The 11,588-nt window shown below is 35.6% G+C and overlaps 1 pseudogene; it reads right to left on the bottom strand.

Annotated features, from left to right (window-relative positions):
- Nucleotides 1–2,669: 2,669 nt before the first annotated feature.
- LOC104210712 (uncharacterized) lies at nucleotides 2,670–4,488 on the bottom strand (annotated as a pseudogene).
- Nucleotides 4,489–11,588: the final 7,100 nt, after the last annotated feature.

The raw sequence follows: 11,588 nt of genomic DNA, 5'->3' as shown, positions 1-11,588 counted from the left end.
ACTCCCTTTGCAATCACCAATGATCCCTTAGTGAGTCTCCACTTTTGATTTGCAAAATAACTCTCGTATCCATCTCGGTCTAAAGCAATTCCCGAGATCAAGTTCATCCGCAAATCAGGTACATGCCGCACATCCTTTAGAACCAATGTGCATCCGACATTTGTCTTGATACAAATGTCACCAATCCCCGCAATCTTTGAGTAACTTGTGTTACCCATTTTCACTGTGCCGAAATCACCTGCTACATATCTGCAAAAAAGATCTCTTACCGGTGTGGCATGGTGAGATGCCGCTGTGTCAACCACCCATTCCGACTCTGGACCTGACAGGTGCATGCATTCCTCTTCCTCATTTATAAAGAGGACAACATTATCATTATTTTGCACCATGGCGGCTGTGTTGTCGTCATTCTTCTGGCCACTGGTTTCACCTTTGCCCTTCCTTGGATTTGGGCAATCTCTTTTGAAGTGACCTGGTTGATTACAGTTGTAGCAATTTCTGACTCTTGATTTGGATCGGTTCTTTGACTTCCCACGAGCTCCGGATCTACCATAGTTGTTCGAACTCCTTTGATAACTCCTGCCTCTACCTTCTGTGATGAGAGCCTGTCCTTGATTTTCAGGCTTCTTTCTCATCTTCTCATTGAGTAGAAGAGCCGATGTGACATCTTTCAACTCAATAGTAGTCTTACCGTGCAGGATGGTTGTTGCCAAATTATCGTACGAAGATGGCAACGAGTTCAATAGCAAGATGGCTTTATCTTCTTCCTCGATTTTCACTCCGAGGTTGGCAAGCTGTGTGATTAGTCCGTTAAACACATTTAAATGTGACAAAAAATTCGTACCTTCACTCATGTGTAGGGCGTATAACTGCTTCTTCAGGTACAATTTATTTGTCAGCGTTTTGGACATGTATAGGCTTTCCAACCTTGTCCAAATTCCACGTGCAGTGTCTTCATCAATGATGTTATTTACCACATCATCTGATAAGTGCAACCTGATTGCACTAGCAACTCTTTCATCCAAGTCAACCCAATCCTCAGCTTTCATGGTATCAGGCTTTTTGGAATCAACATCTAGAACCTTGTGTAATCCTTGTTGGATGAGCAGATCTCTCATTCTTCTTTGTCATGTTGAGAAACTGTTATCTCCGTTGAATTTTTCTACCTCGTACTTTACTCCGTACATTTATTTTCCACCGAGTATAGTAGTACCGATAGTGAATAGTATTTCAGTGAACGAGCAGAACCTGTGCTCTGAGACCAGTTGTTGGGAATAAAGCCCCTTCAGAAATAATATTCACGGTAATAAAGCGGAATAATAATGTAGCACCAAGATACGGTAATTAACAAGAATAAAAGAGGAACAATGACACCAAGATTTTTACGTGGAAAACCCTTCTGAATAAGGGAAAAAACCACGACCCCGAGAGGAGCAACTGATATCACTATAGTAAGGAATTTACACTTTGTAGGCCCGAGTAAAATACTACAAAGACTACTACAATACTCAAAAGAAATAACCCTCTTTTGATATTTCACCTCACTACAATATCGCTCACACTCTCTATTTTCTTCACAGACTATTTTCTTATACCTTGTCTGTGAAACCTCACTCTTTCTTTCTCTCTTTGTTGGTGTGAAGAAATGAGAGTTGAAGCTCTCCTTTTATAGCCAAAGTTTCACCCTCTAAAGCCTACAATATTTGACAATTTACACACACTTTTCACAATTCAACAAAGTTGGCTACCAAACCAAAGAAATTCAACAAGGTTGGCTAGCAAACCAAACTAATTCAACAAGGTTGGCTACCTAACCAAAACAAGTCAACAAGGTTGATTACCAAACCAAAGAAACTTTTATTAGGCACATGCCTAATACTTCTTCAATGAGATGGACATCATCAACGATGATTCCTATAATAACCAATGTTTCTTGGTCTAGCTATGACGCTTACCATCAGTGTTTTAAAAGGCATTTTCGGGGCGAGGAGCACCAAAAACGTCCCGAGGCAATGGTGGGGCGAAAGCCTCAAGAGGCGTACGCCCGGGCGTTCGAGGCATACGCCTGGGCGTTTGAAGCACGTTTTTGTAGTGAGGCGTAAGCCCTAACTTTTTTAAATTAAAACAAAATTTGTTGAATAAGTCCTTCATATAATACCAAATCCTCAAAAGCCAGCTTGTAATTACTCAAAAAATTTAAAAAGAACTGCTTAAAGCCCTAATTTATGGAAGAAAATAGTTACTATTTTTTTGTTTTCTTTCCTAAAAACATTTTTCCTCCATATATACTAATGTGACAGTAAAGTGTAAAACAACACTGTAAGATCCAGGCTAAAAGCACGTAAAACACCAGTCATGAAGAAAATAAGACAAAATAAAGAGTTGGTTCGTTAGGGTGTTGGCCTATGATACTCCTCACCAACTTTTGTGAATCACTTAAATATAGTAGAAAGTTTCTACAATCTGAAGTAGCAATTGCTACATGTTAGAAACCCTCGCATCACAAAATTACTATCAACACAAGGCATAAAAGCTAATTGACCTTGCTATGTGCTCATTTGCCTTAAATCACGAGTTAATTCCAAACTAAGTACGCTATGCATATTTTTTCAATATAGAAAAAATATCCCATCAAACATAGCATTAGTAAAATCATACCAGTAGATAGATTTTAGAAAATTTGAATGTGGAATATCATCAGTTTACTCACTCAGACATGGCTTTGACATATTAACTAGTTTACCAGAGACATTGATTCAATAGCAAGCAGATTTACAATCAGTAGCATTCAAAGACAGCAATGTCTTTACAACCAACTTCATTTGCAAAAATGAAGGTATCATTCATGGTGCCATGAATGTCCGAAAGCATGGATCAGGAATCAGTATCTGAATCAGATTTTGTCTCGGACTCCTGTTGAAATGGATTTAATCTGTTAGTATTGGCTTCTAATGGAGGGAGTCCATCATCATCGCTTGAGTCTTCATTCTCATCTATCTGGGTATTATCTGATTGCGTATCTTGTTTTGAACTCTCTACTGCTGTAGATTTGAAGATCTCTGGCCTGCACAGAGGGTACCCAGATCATAAGAAAATTTCTGAATGGAAACAATTCAGGTAGAGGGGATGTGATATCCAGTGACAGCCTCCCACCAACAATCAGACAGCATATGTAGAGGATTGGAGCAAGAGTTTTTTTTAGACAGAGAGGGTTTATCTTCTGGTTGGAGAGGTGTCGGGAGGCAGTATGATGAAACAGTTCCTATTAGGGGCGGCGTCCACAAATATTTAGCAGCTATTTTGCATATATTACCTGGGGAGCATACAGACTCAAATATAAATGTCCAACTATGCGAAATGCCCAGTAAAACACACACTCAGCAGAGTAGTAACTGAGAGGCTTAATCTTGTAAGCTCATTAACATATATTGTAAATTGTAACCGAACATCCAAGAGACTAACTTGAAAAAGGTCAAAATCTACTACTAGTGTGGACGTAAAAGAAGAAAAATTCAAGATGGTGAAGACCTCTAAACAGCCTACACACTAAGTCAATGTCATGGAAGAAAGAAACAAGAATACTCCTTCAATCATAATAAGGAGATTATCTTCATGTTTCCAGACATCAGAGATCAATCTTCAATCTCCGTAACCTAAGTAAATATATGAGCTACAAATTCACAAGCTAGAGGTACTTTATCCATTTCCATCGATAGGCTCATCGAGCAGAAAGACCCTCTTTTCCTTTCCCAGTCAAGAACAGATTTATAAGGAATAATATATTCCCTCTTTCATTAAACTAAAAAAGGGGCGAAAAAATAGGTGCTTGAATTATAGTCTCACCATACAGGTGACTTTTGAAGCACACGGACTTGTTCGTAATAGAGTACCTGCGTAACAACACATCCCACTTTTCTACCTGACTCAACAGCTTCCTCCTTCCTCTCTCATCAACCACAACAAAATTGCCTATTCATTGAGTAAAAAAGATACAAAACGCAAAGGAAAACACTCACATTATTCTTTCAATGCCAAAAATAAAGCCATGAAATCAACAATCATAATAAATCCCCAAAAAAAATTAGGATAGGAAATACCAAAGCAAACCTCTTTTAATCCACATGCTTTTCTGGAATTTAGCTGGAAATATTGCTATTGATGTTTCACCTTTCGCATCCATCACCTTCAAAATTAAAAAAGAAAAACTAAAAATTCGTTATCAATTCATACAAATACCAAAACTACTACGCAAAAAAAAAGGAAGAAATTAGTAGGATTTTTCATACTTGAATAAGGTTGGAACCTCGAAGATCCACAACCTGCATAATATTTTGGCCCTGTTGAAGAGTGAAAAATTCTTCAACAGCTCTCTTCAAATTCTTCCTCCCCCCTCTCATTTCTTCTCCGATTTTGATTTTTGATATCCTTCTTCCACCTTTTTACAAGGCATTATTGTGGTCCGGGCCCGGCCCTAAACGGGCCGGGCGTTAGTCCCATAGGTGGAACCGGCCCACTGTGGTCCTAAGCCCACATGGTCCCGGACTAAATGGGCGGGGCTCACGGGCCTAAACGGGCTTTTTCGTTCCGGGCTATTTTATTTTAATTTTTTTTATCCAAAGCAATTTCTTGTAAACTATATATGTATATACTAATATAAATTGCTTATATATATATAAATAGTATATTGACTTATATATATATATATATATATATATATATATATATATATATATATATATATATATATATATATATATATATATATTATATCAAATTTAAACACAAAATAAATTGCAAAGAAATATTCAAGGGAATGTCTTATAATTTTTATTATTACGACATTAACAAAAAATGACAATATCTTTCTTAGTCTTCCTCCTCCCAATGGAATGAGCACAACAAGATACTAATACTACCATTAAAAGGAAAAAAACTAAGGAAGATATGCCAAAATACAAGTTACATATTAGTCTATGTATTATCTCTAACAAATCTCATAATTCCTTCAAGGTCCGGAAGAATTTCTGTTGGTGGTGGTGGAAAAGAAGCTTGTTCATCACCACTTCCGGGCAAAGCAGCATCTTGCGCAAGTTCCGTTAGCATTTCTTCATAAGCTTCGTCTATCTCCGGTTGTGATTCTGCAAGTCCAAAATTTCTTCTTTCCGAACGGATCCAATCTCTGAAGAGTACTGATTTTTCCTAGCTCTCCCTCATAGACGCTCTATGATCACCGATTTGAAGTCTCGTTTGACTGAAAGCGCTCTCCGATACCACTGTTGAAGCTTGAACACTTAAAATATCTCGAGCCATCCTTGAAAGAATGGGATGGGGTTTTTGTTTGTCCTTCCACCATTCCAAAACATCGAAGGAGCCGTCAGGATTCTCTGATTCAAGTCCCTGCGACAAATAAACTTGAAGCTCATTTAGCTGTAAACTATCACCAATATTATCACCTTGAGAACTCCTGAACTCCGTCCAAGAATTAAGGGCTTTTAGGCCCGCAGTTCTTTTAGATGATTGCGAACTAGACAAAGTAGGAGTTGAAACATTTGGCTTAGCATGATCTAAGGCAAGTTGATAAGCATTATAAATTGTTTGAGCATTTATTTTAATGGAGGCTTTTGCATCTCCAAGTGTAGAAAATTTCTCAGCTGAAAGTAATAAAGCGTTATAAATTTTTGAATACCAAAAGTGAGGACCTCCTAATTTCATTGTAGGATTTAACATTGCAGCAACACCAAAAATAGGGAGGAAAGGAAAAAAATATTTTTTAAACTTAGCTTTCATATAATCAATAGCAGGTTGATAAATTACCCCACCCTCTGAAAATTGTGTAAACAAATCTGCAAGTGCTGCAATATAAACTAAACAGTTAGAAATAGTAGGATAATATTGGCTAGATAATTCATTTGTAGCAACATCAAATTGTTCTAAAAATTCTACAAGCATTTTAACATTAGTCCAATCTTGATTTGTAAGATGCTCATCATCATCATCATCACCATCACCTACACGAGCATTATACGTTGCGCTTATTGAGTTCTTATATTCATATGCAACAACTAAACTTTCATACATGTAATTCCATCTAGTCGGACAAGCTTTAGGAACCTTTCTTTCTTTAAGGCCAAATTCATCACATTTTTTAAAATAGTCTCTAAGTCTCTTCTACGGTTTGAATAAAAAAGCCAATTAAGAACCATTTTAACCTTTTCAATTTCTACATTAAAACTTTCATACCATCATCGGCGATTAAATGGTAAATATGACAAATACATCTAACATGAAGAATATTACTAAATGCAGGATTTAGTGTAGTTGTAAGCAAGCCTATAGCGTTAGTGTTACTTGAAGCATTATCCATTGAAACCGACATAATTTTATCTCTAATGCAAAAATATCTACAAATATCTGCAACTGTGTTAGCAATAAACTTACCTGTGTGGCGTGAATTAATTATTCTATAAACAATAATGCACTTTTGCATTACTCAGTCCTTATTTATCAAATGACTTGTAACAGTTAGATAATTACAGTCATTACCACTTCAACCAATATCAGTAGTAGCAATGCGACAATCTATATGAGTAAATAAATAGCACAAATATTATTCATATTCATGTTTATATTTATAAATATCGCTTTTTATGGTTGCGCGAGGCCATTCTTTATAAGTAGGATTAAAAAATCTTCTAATATAATGCATAAAATGAGGGTTAGAAGGAAAACTATAGGGTAAACACATAACAATAACCATTTTTGCCAATTCTTCACGATCTTTATTTGGATAATAATATAAAATGCCACCGATAACAGTGTTAATTCCCGGTTGAACTAGATTTGACCCTGTACTAGGGTTAACCGTACTATCTACACTTGTCCCCTCTTTGCGCAACTTTCATTTGTAAATATCTAGCTTTATCTCTAGGATGTGTCTTTATGTGTCTAGTCAAACTACCCGTACCGCTATGGTCTCCAGTAAATTTATGAGCCATCAAAGACCCACAAGTTTTACACTTAGCCTTATTTTGTTCTCTTAGTTGAGTAAAAAAGTGCCAAACAAGAGATGTTTCGAGCCATTTAGAAAGTTGTCTATTAAAAGTAGGGGTTACTACAGGAGGGTCAGGCGGGCATCAGTTGGGTTATTAACAGTACTAGTAGGTGTATCATCTAAATCCGGTTGTGTTTCATCTAAATCATCATTTTTCTCTACATTTTCAAAGATAGTTTGATTAGTATAAAGAACATTCATAACTTCTTCATTTAATTATTGACCTGGTGCAACATCATGGCAAAATTGACTATCGAAAAATTGAAAACAAGGGTTATCACTATCAAGAATAACAGGTGGAGGAGGACGGATAACAGGTATGAGTCGGGGAGCCGAGGGAAGAGTAGTAGCTTGGTGACTAGATTCACCAATTTTAGATTTTTCCTTACCCTTACCACCAAATATTTTTTTCAAAGAAAGTCCATATTAATTATAATTATACTAAATAAAATAAACAAAACTATAATATTAAAACTTAAGAGTTGGAACGAGTTTACCGAATTGACGAACAACTTCTTGAAAACTGAATATCGTTGAAGACTTGAATACTTCAATTCACCAACTTCACAATTTTTCACGAAATTGCAATAATAAAGTAAGCAATTATAGAAGAAAATTAGAGAGAGATTGATGAATTTGTGAGTAAAAATGAAAGAATGAGGGGGTATTTATGGTTGAAAATAGGGAAAAAGTGTAATTATAAAAAGTTTGGGGTTAAAACAAAGTTTAGGGGCCAAATGGTTGTTTTTTAAACTTCCCAACGGTTGAAATTAAGGGCCAACGACTACTTTTTAAATTTCTAACCGTTGGCCTTTTTAATTTTTTTTTAAAAAAAATTACCTTTGGGCCTGTTAGGCCCGGTTGAACCGGTCCAGGCCCGCCTGCTGGTTTCGGGCTAAATGGTCCCGCGCTCGCGGTCTATTTGTGTAGGACCGACCCACAGTGGGCCTTAAAGATCGTTTGAGACCGGCTCGTTTGAACCGGACCGTTTGGCCCATTAGGCCTGTGGTCTCACGGGCCTAGGGCGGTCCCGGACTGGGCCCGACCCGCAATACAACCCTAGTTTTACTTGCCCAATTGAAACACGCTGCAAAACCCTACCCCTGGGTCCGTTTGTTTATTTTACCGGGAAAATGTATAAAAAAAAAGTGAATATTTTTTGTCATCCATCAATTATTTAACGAACTCCCATATTTAATAGAAACTGTGAAAAATATTAAGAATTTCTTTTCAAATTCCAAAAATAATATTTTATGAATTGCAAAGGCGTCTCAATAAAAGTCGTGGCCTAAAACTATATTTTAATAAGGGGCCTTAATTTTTTTTCTTCTTATAATATAGTTATCTTGCAAAATATAGTATTAATATTATATTAGTTTCTTTTGTTCTTTCTTTCTTTTTGTCAATAGAAGAATTATCTTATAAAATATAATATTAATATTCACATTGATAAGAAAATTCAAGTTAATAAGATGTTAGCCACGTATTTATGGTTGCATCCATACTCAAAGGAGAAGGGCTCATCAATAGATCTCACACTACAAAAAATAAGCTAAACTGCGTAGGTTTATTTGTGGGAGTTATAAGAACCCCCACTATAAGATTATTTTTGTGGCATTTAATTTAACCCCCACTATATTATCTTTTTGTGACGGTATTATTATAAAGGTTTTTTATAACCTTCATAAATTATATCAGATTGTGGGTTTTTTTTTTAAAATGCTACAAGTCAATACAATTTGTGGATTTTTAGATTTTTTATTAAATAATTTAATATTATGATATTTTATGATTTTTATCTATATTTTAATTTATTATTTTGTTTAGATGTGTTTTTTTTGTTGTGTGTAGTATATATCTCAATAATGTTTAAGTATATTTTATTAGTAATAAGTTAGCTTCATTGCCTAAATTTTCTTGTATTTAATTTAAATAGTAAAAAAGAAATATTTAAAAGACAATGTTGGACATCATCTTTTTAGGATTTAATACTAAGAAATTTGACTCTAAATTTTTAGAACTGAAAGTGGGAAAAATTCCCTCTCTTTTTTTGCAGGGCACAATAACTTTTGGAAGGGCCCAATTCCTTCCCCCGCCTCACAAATCTTTCAGGAGGCTTAATTTTTCCTTCCCAACTCTCCAGAAAAATAAGCTCAATTCCTCTTATTCATCATCTTCTCTACATAATAAGTCAGCACAATTCGAAAAATAAAGGTTTGTCATGCTCTTTCTTATTTTCTGTTGTGTTATTTCTTCTTTTTATGCTTATTGTCACACCTCCTTTTTACCTATACCCGAGTAAAAGGGTGTATAAGAGAGTTTTTCCAATTAAAGTACAATCGAAACAAGATTTATTTATTTTAAGAATCAGAGTCGCCACTTGGGAGATTTGTGGTGTCCCAAGTCACCTGTTTAAATCCCGAATAGAGGAAATTTAACTCTGTTTAATAGTCCGCGAACCAGAAATCCGGGTAAGGAATTCTATTAACCTGTGAGAAGGTGTTAGGTATTCCCGAGTTCCGTGGTTCTAGCACGGTCGCTCAATTGTTATTATTGGCCTAATTATCTGATTTTAAACATGTTTAATCCTATGTGCAATTTTAACTTTTTAACCGCTTCTATTCATTTCTAAAGGAAGATTGCAACGTCATTTAAAATATGTCTTGAACCACGTCACATAAATGCACCCGCAGTCCGTAACACATTTTATCTAACGTTGAGATTTGGATTTGGGTTACATAAATGCGCACTCGAGTTTAGGAAGGTAAATTATTAAAATGACGCACCTAAAGCAACTACGCGTTTGTAATTTTGCGAGGGCCATGGAAATTCATCTAAGTGGCACGCCTCGAATTCTAAGGATGAACGAGATTAATTAAGTGAAAGCCATGCAATTTGAGGTTATGTTCAGCATGGCACACCACAATTTATTTTTAAGGGAGCTCAAACTAAATTTTGGAGGGTCATAAGTCATTTGTGTTATCTGATACAGTTCACCTCAATTCTTTTTAAGAAGACTAACTAATTAAGAGAAGATGTAAAGGGATCTTAATTGACCATTCAAACTCATATAACAATTAGCTAAAGAGCTGAACTTGACGAAATGTTATGGGCTCAAATAGCCAAGAAGTAGGCAGCATGATTACAAAGCCTTCAAGCTTGGGCCCAATTTGGCGACGACAAGGACGTTCCAGAGCAGATAGTACGCAAACCGATTCTGGTTTTTGAATGCCATAACTGGGCCAGCTTTTAGGCCCAATTCTCAAAATTAAAGCTTATGCAAAATCAATTAAGTAACAATGAACCAAAAACCATATGAAACTATGGAATTACATTAGCATTAAATTCTGAGTTTTAATTACTAACTAAGCTTCCAACTTATGTGACATACATTTTTAGTTAGACCCACAATGAGAAAATCCAGCATTAACCAACAAACTTCCAGGCTTAAGGGACAAGCCCAAGTAGCCATGACATTATACTTTCTTTTACCAAAGACCTTAAAGCCCGGACTTAAGAGCCCAAATATCGCTAAGGCCAAAATCAAGGAATCAGACTCGAGTTCGAGTTCATACCAACAACAAAATGCTAATTACACTTTAACATGATAAGTTTCCTCATTCCTAGTAACTGGAACATACATAAATTTTAAACACATGCTCAACCTTAACTATATTAATTTTGTAATTTATGAAATATTTATGTAATCTGAACTTACAAACACATCCGGGAACTTAAAATCGATTAACTCTTCTAACAATAATAAAGCCTAGGGAATTAAAACAAATGGAAATCAGCAAGTACTGAATAACAGTCCAATTATAATTTCAACGTAGGTCTTAACATTCACATCACAACCTTACTTTAGACATGCTAAGACAATAAAATTGAACCAACAAGCTGAGCGAGAAAAGAAAGAAGGAAACATCTGATAAAAAATCATCAATCTTCCTTTTCTTCAAAACACCACATGAGCCAGTCCTTACATGTTTAAGATCAAGAATATGTACCTGGTAACAAACGGCAAAACAAAAGAATGGAAAACTTAGTTGAGATCAGAACATAAGCAGTAGCAGTAACAGACTCAAATAGAGGGGAAAATCGCAACAGAATCAGCTTCAATGGAACAGTAGACTCAAAACCAAACAGCTCCCAAAATAAGCTTTGAAATCACAGAAACTCAGACCATTTTTCACTTGAATGCAAGAATTTATGGTTTTCAATGGTTCTAGCTAATGGGAAAGTTCAGAAATCCAGCAAACAAACCAAATTTTGAATAATTTCCAACCAGAAATGCAGAGAATTCAGTATTGTTTTTAGAGTTAGCCGTTTCAATTTTTCCAGAATTTTTGTCTCTCTTCAAGTCTGCCTTCTAAGGCAAGAAAAGGTTCCTTTATAGGAAAGAAAATAGGGCCGCAATGGGGAATAAGATTTTCATTTTAGTCCTTTTCATGTTTTCATTTTTGCCTAGATATCCCTATTTAGTTTTCAAAGTTTCTAAACAATCCCAAAGCCAGCTTCTAAGAAGCTTCCTAAT

This window comes from Nicotiana sylvestris, chromosome 11 (genome assembly GCF_000393655.2).
Source record: "Nicotiana sylvestris chromosome 11, ASM39365v2, whole genome shotgun sequence".
NCBI lineage: Eukaryota > Viridiplantae > Streptophyta > Magnoliopsida > Solanales > Solanaceae > Nicotiana > Nicotiana sylvestris.
Note: the sequence above shows the minus strand (reverse complement) of the source record. Positions and strands in the feature narration are given on the sequence as shown.